This window comes from Lissotriton helveticus, chromosome 4_1 (assembly GCF_964261635.1).
Source record: "Lissotriton helveticus chromosome 4_1, aLisHel1.1, whole genome shotgun sequence".
Classification (NCBI taxonomy): Eukaryota; Metazoa; Chordata; class Amphibia; order Caudata; family Salamandridae; genus Lissotriton; species Lissotriton helveticus.
In genome coordinates this window covers 983,929,357-983,949,945 of record NC_136063.1, presented here as the reverse complement: position 1 = coordinate 983,949,945, position 20,589 = coordinate 983,929,357, and the positions used below count along the sequence as shown (strand labels likewise).

Below are 20,589 nucleotides of genomic sequence, written 5' to 3'. Positions count from 1 at the left end.
ACATAATTTGCAAATTTTACCCCAAAAAGTGTTTTTTAGCTCTAGTGGATCAAAAGTCACTTAAAGGCTTTCACACCTATTTCAGCGAAGTGGCAGGCACCTATGATGTTCAACCTCTGTCCAAACAGTGTTAACATTGAACAAATGACAAGACAATGAAGTAATACTGCCACAAAACATCTCATTATACCATATAATTTGTATTTTCTTGGCCCTTCATTTTGTTATCCCTTTCACATAATTTGTTTCTCCCCTGCACCTTAATTCCAGTGGCTCTAATCATATGTTTCCAAGTCCATAGTGAGGGATCCATGGATCTCCACACCAAGAAATGTATATTCTGTGTGCACAATTTAGTTGGTCAAGGCGCTTGACTGTTCCTCATTTTCCTGAGAGTCAGTCTGGTAAATACACATTTTATGTCCGTATTTAGCCTTAACTCTTTCATATTGTTTTAGTTGCTGTGGATATGCAGGATTAGAAATTCCTACATAGAATACAAGACTTGCATAATTGAATATTTAATTTGTTTTTCAAGTTCGGATGGGCCTGGGATGAATCAAGGAAGTTAGGTTTTTAAGGTCTCTTTTACAATACCCCTTCAACCCACTTTTCTTTCCGGTGGCAACTGTATTCCTCTTACAGCGATCTCTGTGCCCCAGGTTTGGACGTGTTACCAGTGAGGTACTACTGTCTTATCATAAAATTATTTTTGTAGGAATGCTCTAATGGAAATAATTTACAAGCTCATATGAAACAGAATGGACTCTTTATAACAGATCCACAAAGTATTTTAATTTTGAAATACAGGTATATTACTTCTTATACCAGAAGAAGTCCATATTACAAACAAGCAGTGGAACTACCAATAGGTCTGGCTTATATCTGAACATGCCTCTTAAGTTGCTGATGAGTTTAGGTGTTGAATACCTCATCATAGGTGTACTTTGATTCTCATCCTTGCACTCATGCATCCCACACATTAATCTATCAAGAAATAATTAAGGCTTACCTCCTTTGTGGTAACATTTCAAAATAACCGATAAGATCTTATCGGTGGCATTTTCACCAAAATCAATTCATGTCTGTTTAATTGAGCAAGCTTTCTAGCAAGGTATAAAGCTTGATACAAACATTATTTTTCAGTGGAAGCACACACCTTCTGCCCAATGAAATGTAGTAGTGAATGCAATCAACATATAGGAGGCGCCAAAGCTCCTCTCCAGTATTATCTCTTAAACCTCTTTTCATGTTGAACGCAAAAGGTCTGGAAGCAGCTGCGCTATCAAGCCAGATCTAAAAAAAGGGACTTGTATGTCTTCTCAGAATTCCTCCACAGTTTATTGAAAAAGGTTTATGACTTCATTCATTATTATAAGTTGCTTTGCAATTGAGAATAGGCAACACATTCACTGGCCCAGTCGCAGAGTAAGACCCTGATTCAAAAAGTATTTTCACTGGAGTGAGATTCCTGTGAAGGCAATATACATTTAAACTGAAATGTACGTGCCCTTTTATGACTTTTGTATCACGAAGATGAGATAGAGGAGTGAGTTTCCTACGCTTGGTGGTAAAATATTCAGTTGTGGCACAAAGCAGTTTTGGAACTGGGTTGAAAAAATCAAAATAGGGTTTAATGATAGATGATTTCTGTCAGCTCAGGACACCTGCTTTAAAGATTATTTAATACTGAAAAATAGCAGACAATGGAATCAGAATTCACTAGAATTCTTCAAGACATGAGGAGATATGCTATTCTGTGGTTTTCAGATGCTGTTTACAACATTACTTCACCAAGAAGGTGTTGAGTCTCCCACAAACACATGATCTTGGCATTCAGGATAAATGTATCTGGGTGCAGACGTGCAAGGGCATTCAGTTAAAAAACATGCCTCAGGGAATAGACGGATTTAATTTCGGGATAGTTTATCAAGTGTGCTAATGTTTTGTGACTGAGGGGTGTCATATCAATTGTGAGTATAGCTGCCTCACTGGGCAGACACAGTATACTAATACATTCCCTCTTCTATCCCTCCACTATCCCTCTCAAGCCAAATAACTGACTAACATATCCACCACTCAAGTTACTTTCATATGTTCACTATACTAATTCACCACTATTCCTTCATGGGTTCCGAAGTAGCGTGCTACTCACCGAAAAAGTGCTTCAAAACCCCATCAAGGGTAGCAAGCGCTATATAAAGGAAAACCTTTTTCCCTCTCTATCCCTCCACTTTCCTTCTCAATCCAAATAACTGACTAACATATACACCGCTCAAATTACTTTCATCTTTTCACTATACTAACTCACCACTAATCCTTTATGGGTTCTGGAGTAGTGTGCCACTCGCTGAAAAAGCACTTCGACACCTCGTCCGGGGTAGTAAGCGCTATATAAACGAAACTGCAATACAATACAATTACAATAAGATTGGTCATCCAATTGATGCAGTTCACATACACATCGCTTGATAAAAATAGTTGTATTCTCTTTAAACTATCGGCACAAGAAAATACCAGTACAATTTAAAGAAATTCAAAACAAAAATATAGATAAAGGGCACATTCACAAAGCGATTTTTGGACATTTTAAGAATATTTCCTAATCTTTCTCCCTGCAATTCTGTCCACATTTTAGGCAATTTACAAAAAAATCTGCAGTCGTAGCATAGAAATCTACAAACAAAGGGGCCGATTATGATGGCGGATTTCCCGCATCCACCGGGCCGGCGGAAGCCACCGCCGGCCCGGAGGATGCGGGAAATCCGCCGGGGAGCCTTGCAAGACCCACCGCCATATTAGGATGGCTGGTGGGTCTTCCTATCTGTCCGCCGCCTTTCCGCCGCGGGCGGATTCCGCCCGCGGCAGAAAAGCATTAACATGGCTGGCGGTGTCTATCAGACACCGCCAGCCATATTAGGATGACAGCGGAAAGATGCCTTTACACGGCGGCATTTCCACCGTGTAAAGGCATACGGATTTGTGTTTGGGGGCCCGTTGCGGGCCCCCAGGGGTGAAGGGGTTGGGGGGTGCACATGGGGGGTACCTATGGTACCCCCATGCATTTGCCTGCACAAAGCGGCAGGCACCGCGAGGTGCCTGCCGCTTTGTGCAGGCAAATGCACAACTTACATTTTTATCATTGCGGCGGGTGCTGCTTCAAGCAGCACCCGCCGCAATGATAAAAATACAGGATGTGACCGCCAGGGTGGCGGTCACATCCTAATTTGCACGGAGGGACCGCCGCAGCCCATGCGGACGGTCCCTCCACCTCTGGGATGGCGGACGGACGCAAGTCCGTCCGCCATCCTAATCGGCCCCATAGTGTACTAACAAATTCCAGCAGACTTTCAACCAGCAGAAAGCCTGCCAATGTATAGTGATAGCTGAGGTGCACCTCCACTTTTTTCTCTCTTTTATCCTCTGTCAATGGTTTTTGAGATGGAGAAATCCCTTACACTTTAACCCCATAAAATATGGGTGTTTAGAGGTGTATTTAAAAGCCAGTTTGCAGACATGTGCCTACAGTTTTGGTCCTACATTTAAATGTACAAATTGGGTTTGCAAACAATTAGAATGTTTGTAAAACCCGATATAGTTATTCCCTTGTAGTGTTCTCCAAATTGGCAGTGGCCATACTTCTTCACGGGACCCACCTGTTCTGTCCAAAACCTTCCACCCACTATTGCTGGAAAGTAACCATACTTGTGAGCTGTCCATAGCAATTATTTTCATTTGGGGACCTAAATTCTGAGAATTGTAATCTGGCATTGCACCCCCAAATGCATTGTTTTTACGTCATGTGATGTTACATTATCTTATGTTTCATTCAAGTATGGTACTTTATGTTACATTAATATGGTATGTTACCTTATATTTGCTATTTTTGGTGTTTTATTGCTTTCTACTGTCTTTGCAGTTGATAACACCAAATGGTATGCTTTCTAATGCTTTTAATGCAATTTCTTGCCATGTTATGGTATGGCATGTTATGTTATGTTAGCTCTTTTCCATGCTTCATGCATCTTCTGCCTAATGGTGGTGAGAAATGGTTTATGTTTTGGTGCATTATTTCATCACAATATGTATGCTATTTTGTGTTTCATCTTATGCATCGTAATGCAATGTGATATTATCTAAAGTCATCGAAAAAGTGGTAGGCGGTGCACTGCGATGGTTTAAATAGGATCAAAGTTCAGTTAAACCATGTGGTGGGTGCGCCAGTGGGTAGTGTCTCCGACTGAAACACTATTGAAAATAACGAAGTGGTGTATGCATAAGTCTATGCAAATACATCCCCACTATGGCACTCCGATGAGACATAAAGATGTCTTTCAAAGATGAATAATTCCGAAGTTTTTGAACAATTTATTGAAACAACTTGTTTGTTCATATGGTTAATATTTCACTTCATATCAATCCAATGTTATTCAATTGTTTTCAAGATGTGGGACATGCAAAGTATATAACTCCACTCCGATGCATTTCGGGCGGTGCCCTTTCTCAAGGAGTGCTAGGAAGAAGACAAGATGGTGTAAGAAAGTAGGAAGGGTGACAAGCGCTTTGGTGGGCTATATCAGTTTAAAGTGCCTATCAATAAGTGAGGAAATTCAGGCTTGTAGTAAAAACGGAGGGCAAGTGATGGAAGGTGTCAGCTAATAACTCAAAACGGGATGTGAATTAGCAATAACGGGGTGTGAATGGTAGACGTCATGGTGTGGTTGGTTGATAAGCGGTGAATGACTTACTTGGGATTTCTCATAACGCGCGGCGTTGCTGGCGGGTACAGGAACGGGTGAAAAGCGCTGAGCGCGAAAGATTCATGATAAAGGAAGTGGCCCATGGGGCATAAAAATAGAAAGAGGACTAGAAAGCGGTACGGGGTGGGATAGAAGAAGGACTGGTGATGAAAGGAAGTTAATGCGCCATCTTGGAATGGTGAAAATGCGAGGGGAAACCGGTAAAGTGATGATGTAGGAAGGGTGGACAGTGTAAAGCAAAAAGTATGAAATAAAATAAATGAAATAGAACTCTGGCAAAAAGAGACAATGAACTATAACACATTATAGGTAACAGCTGTATTCAAAGCGATCATTGAGGCCGAAAGGCTTCTGAGTCTGAAGGCGGAACATCCATTCAAGTTCTCTTTTTAATAAAAGTTTGTTGTTGTCGGTTCCTTCTTTTTTATTGACAATTTCAAGGATGATAAATCGCAGTTGGGCAATGGTGTGGCAGGCTTCCAAAAAATGCATAGCTATGTTGGATTTGGTGTTTTTGAGTTGAATGTTTGATTTATGTTCATTCAGACGTGTTTTGATTTTTCTTTCTGTTTTGCCAACGTACAGTTTACCACATGGACATTTCAAGGCATATATGAGGTTACAAGAGTCACAAGTCCCATTAACTTTCAATTTGATGATATTGCCCTTCATGGGGTGGTGGATGTTGTTGCCTTTAATGACGCAGTTGCAATGGCTGCAATTCAGACAAGGTTGGGTGCCTTTGTAATTTGAAGATGTATCGGTAGGTTTAGATAATATCTCTTTGATATTTTTACTCCTTGTGTGTGCAAACAAAGGTAAAGGTTTAAACATGTCGCCAAAGTCTGGCTCGACTTGAAGGATGGACCAATGTTTAAGAATGATTCTTTTGTAGATGTTGCTGACTGTTGAGTACTTAGATACCAAAACCATACGTTGTTGTGCCTTGGTGGGTTGTTTGGTGAGGGCCTCTTGTCGTGGTATTAGTGCCACACGAGTTTGTGCGTCAGATAAAACTTGTACGGGGTAACCTCTGTCCAGGAAACGGTTGTGCATTTCTTGCATGCGTGTTTTCATGGTGTCTTCATCCGATACTATACGTTTGACACGTAATAGTTGAGAGAAAGGCAGGTGCTTTTTAAGGGACTCTTGATGGTAGCTCTGATAATGCAGTGTATTGTTGCGGTCAGTGCTTTTTCTATGAAGGTCTGTGATGATGCCAGTTGGGGAGATTTTAATATTGACATCCAAAAATGTAATTTCTGAATTACTAATCTGCCAAGTTAACTTGATGCGTTCATCCTTGGAATTGAGGTGATGAAGACATAGTTCAAGAGATTCTTTGGAGTCCGTCCTGACGAAAAATAAATCGTCGATGTATCTGACGTAAAGTTTAAGGTGTTCTTGAAAGTTGATGTCGCCATAGATGTGTGTTTTCTCAAAGTTTTCCATATATATATTGGCATATGTGGGGGCAGCACAATTTCCCATCGCCATTCCAGATAGCTGTAGAAACCATTCGTTGTTGACTTGAAAATAGCTGTGGTATAATGTATATACCATTAACTCCATCAGAAATGATTGCATGGGGCTTTCAATGTTGCTCTGTAATAAGGCTTGCTCAATGGCTTCAATGCCGCCCTCATGTGGGATAGATGTATATAGAGAGCTGACGTCAGCTGTACACAGGATGTATGAATTGTTGTCATCAATTTGAATGGTGGCCAATTTGAGTAGAAATTCAGTCGTGTCCTTAATGTAGCTGGTGGCTTTCGTGACGATTGGTTGCAAGTAGCGGTCTATGAATTTGCCTGTGGGCTCGTGAATCGAACCCTTGGTGGATACTATCGGGTGGAACGGGGGATTTTGGAGATCCTTATGTATCTTGGGGCTCATGTGTATAGTAGGACTCCTTGGATGTTCGACCAGCAAGAAATTCTTGGTGCGTTCTTGGATGATGTCGTTTTGCAGAGCTCGCATGACGATGTCTTTAAGAGTGATTTGGAACTCTCTGGTGGGGTTATTTTCTAGCCGCATGTACAGCGAAGTGTCTTGTATGTGTTCTTGAAGTCGTTGTGTGTATAAAGAAGTGTCCAGGATGACTAAGGCTCCTCCCTTGTCCGCTTTAATGCATTTTATGTCTGTTTTGTTGGCTAAAGATTTAAGGGTGTCACGATCCTTGGTGGTAAGATTCTGATTTCTGGTACTCCTGTTAAAGTTGATTTTCGCTACGTCGTTGTGAACCAGTTTTTCAAATAAGTCAATGGTCTTATGGCTACTGGGAGCCTGGTATGAGCTTGAAGGTCGGAGGCCTTTGAGTTGATCAGGTTGTGCACCTGCGGTTGGAGGCAAGATATTTTCAAAAAAGTGGCGCAATCTCAGTTTTCTGACGAATTTAAAGGTACTCACTTCGAGTTCCAGTTGGTTGGTATGTGCAGTGGGAACGAAGGATGTGCCTCTTTCAAGTAAATTCATTTGATGTGAAGTGATGGTGGTGCTAGAAATGTTAATTACTAAATGTTCTTTTTTGGTTTCGGCTCCTTTGTTATCGCTTTGCTCCTGGTGGTAGGGGCGGTTGATTCTTTTTCTTTTGTTTTTGCTCCTCCTAAGTCTTCGGCGTTCTCCGTGTCTGACTCTAAAAAATGAACCGCAGAGGTTGAAATGTGTGAAGTGGTGGAAGTACTTGCTTGTTCTTGAGATGATCTAGAGGTGATGTTTTGACGGGGTAAACGAGTTGAAGTATCACTGCCAGAAGATGATGTATCGGTCTGCATGTTTGTTGGCCGATTGCGTCGTCGTTGGGCGTAGATATCCGCCCAGGAGTAGACCTCGTCAAGCTTGTAATCAAGCGTGTCCCTGCGAAATTTTCTGATTTTTCGCTCGTTGATTTCTTTCTGGTGTTTATCGAGGGTAATTTTCAGGTCTTCCAATGTGCTAGTGAGTTCTTCTGGAGTCAACATTTCTCTGAGTTCCTTGTCGATGTCTTTGATTTCGTTTTCAAGTTCTTTCAGAATGCCGGAAAGTTCTTCAACATGAGGAGAATAAGATCCAAACTACATTTATTTAATATTCCATTCCATTTGTCTTTAAAGGTTTTAGAATTTTTACACAAGGAGGGTTTCAACGCGATCCTTAAACCGCGAGGGATTCTGAGTGCCCGGTGGTATTTAAGTAGTGTGCTCGCGTGGAGCTTTTGATTAATATGTCTCTTGGAAAGGTATAGTAATTGTCGTATGCATTGCTCTTTATTGCGAGAAGAGGAGGCTGGAGTGATGTCTTCTTCAATTAATGCGTAAATGCGTTGACGTTCCTCATCATCGTACGCAAGGGTATGTGCTCCAGCTTCAGTGCTTCGGCTGATATCTTCATACTGCATTGTGGTGCGTGCAAACCGCCGTTGGCGGATCAAGGAATAATCAAAAAAGTGGTAGGCGGTGCACTGCGATGGTTTAAATAGGATCAAAGTTCAGTTAAACCATGTGGTGGGTGCGCCAGTGGGTAGTGTCTCCGACTGAAACACTATTGAAAATAACGAAGTGGTGTATGCATAAGTCTATGCAAATACATCCCCACTATGGCACTCCGATGAGACATAAAGATGTCTTTCAAAGATGAATAATTCCGAAGTTTTTGAACAATTTATTGAAACAACTTGTTTGTTCATATGGTTAATATTTCACTTCATATCAATCCAATGTTATTCAATTGTTTTCAAGATGAGGGACATGCAAAGTATATAACTCCACTCCGATGCATTTCGGGCGGTGCCCTTTCTCAAGGAGTGCTAGGAAGAAGACAAGATGGTGTAAGAAAGTAGGAAGGGTGACAAGCGCTTTGGTGGGCTATATCAGTTTAAAGTGCCTATCAATAAGTGAGGAAATTCAGGCTTGTAGTAAAAACGGAGGGCAAGTGATGGAAGGTGTCAGCTAATAACTCAAAACGTGACGTGAATTAGCAATAACGGGGTGTGAATGGTAGACGTCATGGTGTGGTTGGTTGATAAGCGGTGAATGACTTACTTGGGATTTCTCATAACGCGCGGCGTTGCTGGCGGGTACAGGAACGGGTGAAAAGCGCGTCACCTCAACATCACCTCTAGATCATCTCAAGAACAAGCAAGTACTTCCACCACTTCACACATTTCAACCTCTGCGGTTCATTTTTTAGAGTCAGACACGGAGAACGCCGAAGACTTAGGAGGAGCAAAAACAAAAGAAAAAGAATCAACCGCCCCTACCACCAGGAGCAAAGCGATAACAAAGGATCCGAAACCAAAAAAGAACATTTAGTAATTAACATTTCTAGCACCACCATCACTTCACATCAAATGAATTTACTTGAAAGAGGCACATCCTTCGTTCCCACTGCACATACCAACCAACTGGAACTCGAAGTGAGTACCTTTAAATTCGTCAGAAAACTGAGATTGCGCCACTTTTTTGAAAATATCTTGCCTCCAACCGCAGGTGCACAACCTGATCAACTCAAAGGCCTGCGACCTTCAAGCTCATACCAGGCTCCCAGTAGCCATAAGACCATTGACTTATTTGAAAAACTGGTTCACAACGACGTAGCGAAAATCAACTTTAACAGGAGTACCAGAAATCAGAATCTTACCACCAAGGATCGTGACACCCTTAAATCTTTAGCCAACAAAACAGACATAAAATGCATTAAAGCGGACAAGGGAGGAGCCTTAGTCATCCTGGACACTTCTTTATACACACAACGACTTCAAGAACACATACAAGACACTTCGCTGTACATGCGGCTAGAAAATAACCCCACCAGAGAGTTCCAAATCACTCTTAAAGACATCGTCATGCGAGCTCTGCAAAACGACATCATCCAAGAACGCACCAAGAATTTCTTGCTGGTCGAACATCCAAGGAGTCCTACTATACACATGAGCCCCAAGATACATAAGGATCTCCAAAATCCCCCGTTCCGCCCGATAGTATCCACCAAGGGTTCGATTCACGAGCCCACAGGCAAATTCATAGACCGCTACTTGCAACCAATCGTCACGAAAGCCACCAGCTACATTAAGGACACGACTGAATTTCTACTCAAATTGGCCACCATTCAAATTGATGACAACAATTCATACATCCTGTGTACAGCTGACGTCAGCTCTCTATATACATCTATCCCACATGAGGGCGGCATTGAAGCCATTGAGCAAGCCTTATTACAGAGCAACATTGAAAGCCCCATGCAATCATTTCTGATGGAGTTAATGGTATATACATTATACCACAGCTATTTTCAAGTCAACAACGAATGGTTTCTACAGCTATCTGGAATGGCGATGGGAAATTGTGCTGCCCCCACATATGCCAATATATATATGGAAAACTTTGAGAAAACACACATCTATGGCGACATCAACTTTCAAGAACACCTTAAACTTTACGTCAGATACATCGACGATTTATTTTTCGTCTGGACGGACTCCAAAGAATCTCTTGAACTATGTCTTCATCACCTCAATTCCAAGGATGAACGCATCAAGTTAACTTGGCAGATTAGTAATTCAGAAATTACATTTTTGGATGTCAATATTAAAATCTCCCCAACTGGCATCATCACAGACCTTCATAGAAAAAGCACTGACCGCAACAATACACTGCATTATCAGAGCTACCATCAAGAGTCCCTTAAAAAGCACCTGCCTTTCTCTCAACTATTACGTGTCAAACGTATAGTATCGGATGAAGACACCATGAAAACACGCATGCAAGAAATGCACAACCGTTTCCTGGACAGAGGTTACCCCGTACAAGTTTTATCTGACGCACAAACTCGTGTGGCACTAATACCACGACAAGAGGCCCTCACCAAACAACCCACCAAGGCACAACAACGTATGGTTTTGGTATCTAAGTACTCAACAGTCAGCAACATCTACAAAAGAATCATTCTTAAACATTGGTCCATCCTTCAAGTCGAGCCAGACTTTGGCGACATGTTTAAACCTTTACCTTTGTTTGCACACACAAGGAGTAAAAATATCAAAGAGATATTATCTAAACCTACCGATACATCTTCAAATTACAAAGGCACCCAACCTTGTCTGAATTGCAGCCATTGCAACTGCGTCATTAAAGGCAACAACATCCACCACCCCATGAAGGGCAATATCATCAAATTGAAAGTTAATGGGACTTGTGACTCTTGTAACCTCATATATGCCTTGAAATGTCCATGTGGTAAACTGAACGTTGGCAAAACAGAAAGAAAAATCAAAACACGTCTGAATGAACATAAATCAAACATTCAACTCAAAAACACCAAATCCAACATAGCTATGCATTTTTTGGAAGCCTGCCACACCATTGCCCAACTGCGATTTATCATCCTTGAAATTGTCAATAAAAAAGAAGGAACCGACAACAACAAACTTTTATTAAAAAGAGAACTTGAATGGATGTTCCGCCTTCAGACTCAGAAGCCTTTCGGCCTCAATGATCGCTTTGAATACAGCTGTTACCTATAATGTGTTATAGTTCATTGTCTCTTTTTGCCAGAGTTCTATTTCATTTATTTTATTTCATACTTTTTGCTTTACACTGTCCACCCTTCCTACATCATCACTTTACCGGTTTCCCCTCGCATTTTCACCATTCCAAGATGGCGCATTAACTTCCTTTCATCACCAGTCCTTCTTCTATCCCACCCCGTACCGCTTTCTAGTCCTCTTTCTATTTTTATGCCCCATGGGCCACTTCCTTTATCATGAATCTTTCGCGCTCAGCGCTTTTCACCCGTTCCTGTACCCGCCAGCAACGCCGCGCGTTATGAGAAATCCCAAGTAAGTCATTCACCGCTTATCAACCAACCACACCATGACGTCTACCATTCACACCCCGTTATTGCTAATTCACGTCCCGTTTTGAGTTATTAGCTGACACCTTCCATCACTTGCCCTCCGTTTTTACTACAAGCCTGAATTTCCTCACTTATTGATAGGCACTTTAAACTGATATAGCCCACCAAAGCGCTTGTCACCCTTCCTACTTTCTTACACCATCTTGTCTTCTTCCTAGCACTCCTTGAGAAAGGGCACCGCCCGAAATGCATCGGAGTGGAGTTATATACTTTGCATGTCCCTCATCTTGAAAACAATTGAATAACATTGGATTGATATGAAGTGAAATATTAACCATATGAACAAACAAGTTGTTTCAATAAATTGTTCAAAAACTTCGGAATTATTCATCCTTGAAAGACATCTTTATGTCTCATCGGAGTGCCATAGTGGGGATGTATTTGCATAGACTTATGCATACACCACTTCGTTATTTTCAATAGTGTTTCAGTCGGAGACACTACCCACTGGCGCACCCACCACATGGTTTAACTGAACTTTGATCCTATTTAAACCATCGCAGTGCACCGCCTACCACTTTTTCGATTATTCCTTGATCCGCCAACCGCGGTTTGCACGCACCACAATGCAGTATGAAGATATCAGCCGAAGCACTGAAGCTCGAGCACATACCCTTGCGTACGATGATGAGGAACGTCAACGCATTTACGCATTAATTGAAGAAGACATCACTCCAGCCTCCTCTTCTCGCAATAAAGAGCAATGCATACGACAATTACTATACCTTTCCAAGAGACATATTAATCAAAAGCTCCACGCGAGCACACTACTTAAATACCACCGGGCACTCAGAATCCCTCGCGGTTTAAGGATCGCGTTGAAACCCTCCTTGTGTAAAAATTCTAAAACCTTTAAAGACAAATGGAATGGAATATTAAATAAATGTAGTTTGGATCTTATTCTCCTCATTGTTGAAGAACTTTCCGGCATTCTGAAAGAACTTGAAAACGAAATCAAAGACATCGACAAGGAACTCAGAGAAATGTTGACTCCAGAAGAACTCACTAGCACATTGGAAGACCTGAAAATTACCCTCGATAAACACCAGAAAGAAATCAACGAGCGAAAAATCAGAAAATTTCGCAGGGACACGCTTGATTACAAGCTTGACGAGGTCTACTCCTGGGCGGATATCTACGCCCAACGACGACGCAATCGGCCAACAAACATGCAGACCGATACATCATCTTCTGGCAGTGATACTTCAACTCGTTTACCCCGTCAAAACATCACCTCTAGATCATCTCAAGAACAAGCAAGTACTTCCACCACTTCACACATTTCAACCTCTGCGGTTCATTTTTTAGAGTCAGACACGGAGAACGCCGAAGACTTAGGAGGAGCAAAAACAAAAGAAAAAGAATCAACCGCCCCTACCACAAGGAGCAAAGCGATAACAAAGGATCCGAAACCAAAAGAACATTTAGTAATTAACATTTCTAGCACCACCATCACTTCACATCAAATGAATTTACTTGAAAGAGGCACATCCTTCGTTCCCACTGCACATACCAACCAACTGGAACTCGAAGTGAGTACCTTTAAATTCGTTAGAAAACTGAGATTGCGCCACTTTTTTGAAAATATCTTGCCTTCAACCGCAGGTGCACAACCTGATCAACTCAAAGGCCTCCGACCTTCAAGCTCATACCAGGCTCCCAGTAGCCATAAGACCATTGACTTATTTGAAAAACTGGTTCACAACGACGTAGCGAACATCAACTTTAACAGGAGTACCAGAAATCAGAATCTTACCACCAAGGATCGTGACACCCTTAAATCTTTAGCCAACAAAACAGACATAAAATGCATTAAAGCGGACAAGGGAGGAGCCTTAGTCATCCTGGACACTTCTTTATACACACAACGACTTCAAGAACACATACAAGACACTTCGCTGTACATGCGGCTAGAAAATAACCCCACCAGAGAGTTCCAAATCACTCTTAAAGACATCGTCATGCGAGCTCTGCAAAACGACATCATCCAAGAACGCACCAAAAATTTCTTGCTGGTCGAACATCCAAGGAGTCCTACTATACACATGAGCCCCAAGATACATAAGGATCTCCAAAATCCCCCGTTCCGCCCGATAGTATCCACCAAGGGTTCGATTCACGAGCCCACAGGCAAATTCATAGACCGCTACTTGCAACCAATCGTCACGAAAGCCACCAGCTACATTAAGGACACGACTGAATTTCTACTCAAATTGGCCACCATTCAAATTGATGACAACAATTCATACATCCTGTGTACAGCTGACGTCAGCTCTCTATATACATCTATCCCACATGAGGGCGGCATTGAAGCCATTGAGCAAGCCTTATTACAGAGCAACATTGAAAGCCCCATGCAATCATTTCTGATGGAGTTAATGGTATATACATTATACCACAGCTATTTTCAAGTCAACAACGAATGGTTTCTACAGCTATCTGGAATGGCGATGGGAAATTGTGCTGCCCCCACATATGCCAATATATATATGGAAAACTTTGAGAAAACACACATCTATGGCGACATCAACTTTCAAGAACACCTTAAACTTTACGTCAGATACATCGACGATTTATTTTTCGTCTGGACGGACTCCAAAGAATCTCTTGAACTATGTCTTCATCACCTCAATTCCAAGGATGAACGCATCAAGTTAACTTGGCAGATTAGTAATTCAGAAATTACATTTTTGGATGTCAATATTAAAATCTCCCCAACTGGCATCATCACAGACCTTCATAGAAAAAGCACTGACCGCAACAATACACTGCATTATCAGAGCTACCATCAAGAGTCCCTTAAAAAGCACCTGCCTTTCTCTCAACTATTACGTGTCAAACGTATAGTATCGGATGAAGACACCATGAAAACACGCATGCAAGAAATGCACAACCGTTTCCTGGACAGAGGTTACCCCGTACAAGTTTTATCTGACGCACAAACTCGTGTGGCACTAATACCACGACAAGAGGCCCTCACCAAACAACCCACCAAGGCACAACAACGTATGGTTTTGGTATCCAAGTACTCAACAGTCAGCAACATCTACAAAAGAATCATTCTTAAACATTGGTCCATCCTTCAAGTCGAGCCAGACTTTGGCGACATGTTTAAACCTTTACCTTTGTTTGCACACACAAGGAGTAGAAATATCAAAGAGATATTATCTAAACCTACCGATACATCTTCAAATTACAAAGGCACCCAACCTTGTCTGAATTGCAGCCATTGCAACTGCGTCATTAAAGGCAACAACATCCACCACCCCATGAAGGGCAATATCATCAAATTGAAAGTTAATGGGACTTGTGACTCTTGTAACCTCATATATGCCTTGAAATGTCCATGTGGTAAACTGTACGTTGGCAAAACAGAAAGAAAAATCAAAACACGTCTGAATGAACATAAATCAAACATTCGACTCAAAAACACCAAATCCAACATAGCAATGCATTTTTTGGAAGCCTGCCACACCATTGCCCAACTGCGATTTATCATCCTTGAAATTGTCAATAAAAAAGAAGGAACCGACAACAACAAACTTTTATTAAAAAGAGAACTTGAATGGATGTTCCGCCTTCAGACTCAGAAGCCTTTCGGCCTCAATGATCGCTTTGAATACAGCTGTTACCTATAATGTGTTATAGTTCATTGTCTCTTTTTGCCAGAGTTCTATTTCATTTATTTTATTTCATACTTTTTGCTTTACACTGTCCACCCTTCCTACATCATCACTTTACCGGTTTCCCCTCGCATTTTCACCATTCCAAGATGGCGCATTAACTTCCTTTCATCACCAGTCCTTCTTCTATCCCACCCCGTACCGCTTTCTAGTCCTCTTTCTATTTTTATGCCCCATGGGCCACTTCCTTTATCATGAATCTTTCGCGCTTTTCACCCGTTCCCGTACCCGCCAGCAACGCCGCGCGTTATGAGAAATCCCAAGTAAGTCATTCACCGCTTATCAACCAACCACACCATGACGTCTACCATTCACACCCCGTTATTGCTAATTCACGTCCCGTTTTGAGTTATTAGCTGACACCTTCCATCACTTGCCCTCCGTTTTTACTACAAGCCTGAATTTCCTCACTTATTGATAGGCACTTTAAACTGATATAGCCCACCAAAGCGCTTGTCACCCTTCCTACTTTCTTACACCATCTTGTCTTCTTCCTAGCACTCCTTGAGAAAGGGCACCGCCCGAAATGCATCGGAGTGGAGTTATATACTTTGCATGTCCCTCATCTTGAAAACAATTGAATAACATTGGATTGATATGAAGTGAAATATTAACCATATGAACAAACAAGTTGTTTCAATAAATTGTTCAAAAACTTCGGAATTATTCATCTTTGAAAGACATCTTTATGTCTCATCGGAGTGCCATAGTGGGGATGTATTTGCATAGACTTATGCATACACCACTTCGTTATTATCTAAAGTCATGCCATGTACGATATGTTCTACTTTGTTACGTTATGATATGTCTTATATGTAATTTTTCCCAGGACATGTTTGCTGTGGTCGTAGAACAAAACAAGTCTGTTGGGGAAAAGAAGTCCTAAAACAAGCAGTCCCTGAAAAAGAAACTTTTGTAGCCATAGCCAGAATTTCAAGTGACCATCCTTTTCATGCACGGCAATGGTCACAAAATTCATAAATAGGCACACATATGTGATATTAATTGTGACACCATTAGTAATGCAATCGTCAATTTTATCAGCTTTAAAATTAAAAAATTCTATGTTGGTATTTTGATTAGAAGGAAAAACAAAATGATAGAACAGAACATTACACATACATCAGAACGAAGATAGCAGGTTCATGACAACACTCCTGTCTCTATATTAGAGTTATATATATAGGGATTAAAATAATTAAAGTGAAATTAAGGCATGATCTTCAGTTATACCATGTAATGGATTAATTTATAGTATCCCACCCCTCCAACTAATGGGTAATCTATTTCCGTGAAGAACGCAAGAAGAACCATCGCCATTCCAATTAATTTTGTGTCAAGTTGGTGGATACGCTTGTGGAAGTTGTTGACATGTTTTGGCCCTATATTAATTTCTGGGCCTTCTCAGGACTGTCTCAAGGGCTGTGATTACTTATTATATATACAAGATGTATAGGTTACAAATGTCCATAACAGGTAGCCCCACACAGAAAAAAACTGTTGAAAACAAATATGCCAAACATGCATTTTGAAAAAAATAGATTTTTACACCAGGCATAGAAGCAAGGAATCCTTCATGCTGAATGCCTTATTTGGAAAAACTTTGCGCCCGTGATGAGTGTTTTTAAAAATATATACAAGTGAATAAATAAAGTGCAAAATGACATTCCATTGTCTCACCAATTGTGTCATGTTGATTATTAGTGCAGGGCATGCTTTACCTCAGTAGTCTAACCTTTATTGGCAGGATTCACAGTGTGTTTCCATGTAAAAAGCTCTTGTCTGAATCGTATCATTAACCTCTTTGACGCGGCGCAAATTCTGCCGCGGTGCGGAGGAATATGACACGTGCACAGTTTGGACGGCCCCCGGCCATCCGACGCATCAAAGAGGTTAAGGAAAACATTGTTAAGCCCACTGTAACAAGCCATTATTCATATAACATACCATGAATGGCATTGGGTGAATGACACTGGCAAACACAATAAAGTTAGCAAGTGTAATTTTACCTCGGAATAAATCTGCGTCCAGTCAAGGATTACAGCAATGTTGCTAAAAGTCTATCAACTCCGGTGTGCGGGTAGAAAATACGTTTTCCAGGATGCTGGATGGCTGTCTGTGTTAATCGAAGCCGGTAGGGATACTGGAACCAAGAGCTCCCCGAGCATTAGCTTAATACCCTGTGTGCTCGAGGAGGAGCCTCACTGTGCTCGCCATATCTGCCAATGCGTATACCGGAAGTTGGTGTTGTGGGCATATAATAGACATCAGTGGTGTGCTTACAAATAGACGTTAGTTCAAATCCATTCAAAAAGTAAGAATAAAGGCTTTTAATATTTCATTTAACAAGTTCAAAATATTGATTGCCTAGGTTGTTTTATGCCAATTGTAGAATAAAGGTGCTGCCATGTTAAAAGGGTGTCAAAAGGATGTAATATTAAATAAATGTGATATAAGACCACTGCCTATCTCAAACTGTGAATTAATTTAATTAATTTAATAACACCATGTATTTCTCTTTACCAAAACATAATTACAACCTACACAAAATAGAACATTTTATCACATATATTACAAATACATCCAGAGTTCATGAATCATATGAAGAATATCATTGAGGAAAAAATCCTTCTAAGCATAGGCATTACAATCTGGACCAATCTTTTAATGCAATCGAGAATTATATTCCATGATTTACAAAACACTATAGGGAGCATATAGATTCACCAATTGATTATATTGAAAAGCTCATGATACACATTTAATGCATTCTTACCTGTGTCAAATGTCTGAATAAATCTAGCCTCTAAATTGTGCAATAGAGTTTTCAGATCACTTCTCCTCTGATCATTGTTGATTTTAGCAATGATCGGTCAGTGTAATTCATTGGGTGAATGACCCATTTCACTGTAATGGTGGACTAAGGGAGCTATCAAATTGTTGCAGTTCATACATGATCTATGTTGGCAGATACATTTACTTAACTGTTGTGTAGTTATGTCAATATATGGCTTAGGACACAGACATCTTATTGCATAAATTACATGGTCACTCCAAAGGTTACCTAAAAGCTTCTGTATGTGTTTTATTCCATTGAGCCACATCTCCTTGGTATCCTTGCTGAACTGACAAACCGAAAAAGTCCCACATCAAAAGTGACCCATAACTTTGGAAAGATCCCATAATGTGCCCTGTGGGTGTGTCCTAGTATTGAAAATTGCCTTGGAAACAGATTGTGTCAGATTTGGGGGAAATTTCCTTACGGAAGGTTCTCCTTCGAGGATAGAAACTGTTGAAATGTATAAGAGTATTACGATCAGTTGGTTTCACAAAGAGATTAGTTATGATTTTTGTATCTTCTATACATGATAGAAGATTCCCCAAAAATATTTGTTTATGGCTGCTTGCTTGGGTAAAATGGAAATCCTGTAATCTTTGATTAAGCCAGATGCCGAAGGCATCTATATTGTCTTATAACATAACATAACATATTCCCCTGCATATCAAAAATATATCATCCAGGTATCTGTAGCAAACTGGGATATTTACATATATACATATATAACACTTGGGAAACAACCTTTACAACGCAACTTTTACAACGAACTACCATTACAACGAAACTTTTACAACGCAAAAACATTTACAACGCATACCATTACAACGCAGGATTTTACAACGCAAGTACTTTTACAACGCATACCATTACAACGTAAGTATTGGTAAGTATATAATTATTTTTAAAATATTATATGTTTGGGTTTTTGGGTAAAGGGGTATTTTTAGGGTTCAGGGTCAGTTTTCAGTTTTTGGGTAAAGGGGTATTTTTTAGGGTTCAGGGTCAGTTTTCAGTTTTTGGGTAAAGGGGTATTTTTAGGGTTCAGGGTCAGGGGGTATTTTTAGGGTTCAGGGTCAGTTTTCAGTTTTTGGGTAAAGGGGTATTTTTAGGGTTCAGGGTCAGTTTTCAGTTTTTGGGTAAAGGGATATTTTTAGGGTTCGGGGTAAGTTTTCAGTTTTTGGGTAAAGGGGTATTTTTAGTGTTCAGGGTCAGTTTTCAGTTTTTGGGTAAAGGGGTATTTTTAGGGTTCAGGGTCAGTTTTCAGTTTTTGGGTAAAGGGGTATTTTTAGGGTTCAGGGTCAGTTTTCAGTTTTTGGGTAAAGGGGTATTTTTAGGGTTCAGGGTCAGTTTTCAGTTTTTGGGTAAAGGGGTATTTTTAGGGTTCAGGGTCAGTTTTCAGTTTTTGGGTAAAGGGGTATTTTTAGGGTTAAGGGTCAGTTTTCAGTTTTTGGGTAAAGGGGTATTTTTAGGGTTCATGGTCAGTTTTCAGTTTTTGGGTAAAGGGGTATTTTTAGGGTTCAGGGTCAGTTTTGGGTTTTTGGGTAAAGGGGTATTTTTAGGGTTCAGGGACAGTTTTGGGTTTTTGGGGTACAGGGTTAATTTGTAAAAATAAAATAAAATTATATTTAAATTAAATTAATTAAATGTAATTAAATAAAAATTAATTATATTTTAATAATTTAAATTAATTTAAATTAAAAAAAATATTTTTAGGGTTCAGGGTCAGTTTTGGGTTTTTGGGGTACAGGGTTAATTTGTAAAAATAAATTAAAATTATATTTAAATTAAATTAATTAAATAAAATTAAATACAATTTAATTATATTTTAATAATTTAAAATAATTTATATTAAAAAAAATATTATATACTTACCAATATTTACGTTGTAATGGTATGCGTTGTAAAGGTACTTGCGTTGTAAAATCTTGCGTTGCAATGGTATGCGTTGTAAAAGTTTTTGCGTTGTAAAAAATTCGTTGTAATGGTAGTCGTTGTAAAAGTATGCGTTGTAACGTCATACATCCATAACACTTGCTCCTTTTTTATTAAGGAAATCATATTCATTCTGTGAATTCCAACCTGACCTGAGACCTCGATTGGTCAATCCTTTCCTGATTTCTAAACTCAAATCTCCTTATAATTCCCTGTAATGATCCGGACAGTTCAATTGTCTTAGGATTCCTCTTTATCGTCTATGGTATGCATACCCACTATCCGTCCCCCCTTATCTGTACATTGTAGGATAATAGACTAATTGCTGGCAAGTTAATTCATTGCCCCAAATTAATTACTTGTTACAATAGAATCAGTGTGATTTTTCTTCTTCTTTATGGTCTCCCTATCTTTCAATTAAACTTCTGGGACTTCTGCCTGCAGGTGGTCAAATATTATGCCCCGACCCTCAATCTTCCTCCAA

The 20,589-nt window shown here is 40.2% G+C and overlaps 1 protein-coding gene across 4 annotated transcripts in view; it reads left to right on the top strand.

Moving 5' to 3' along the window:
• Positions 1–20,589, top strand: part of PHACTR1 (phosphatase and actin regulator 1) — a 646,873-nt gene that overhangs the window by 475,314 nt on the left and 150,970 nt on the right. The gene's annotated exons all lie outside the window — the stretch shown is intronic.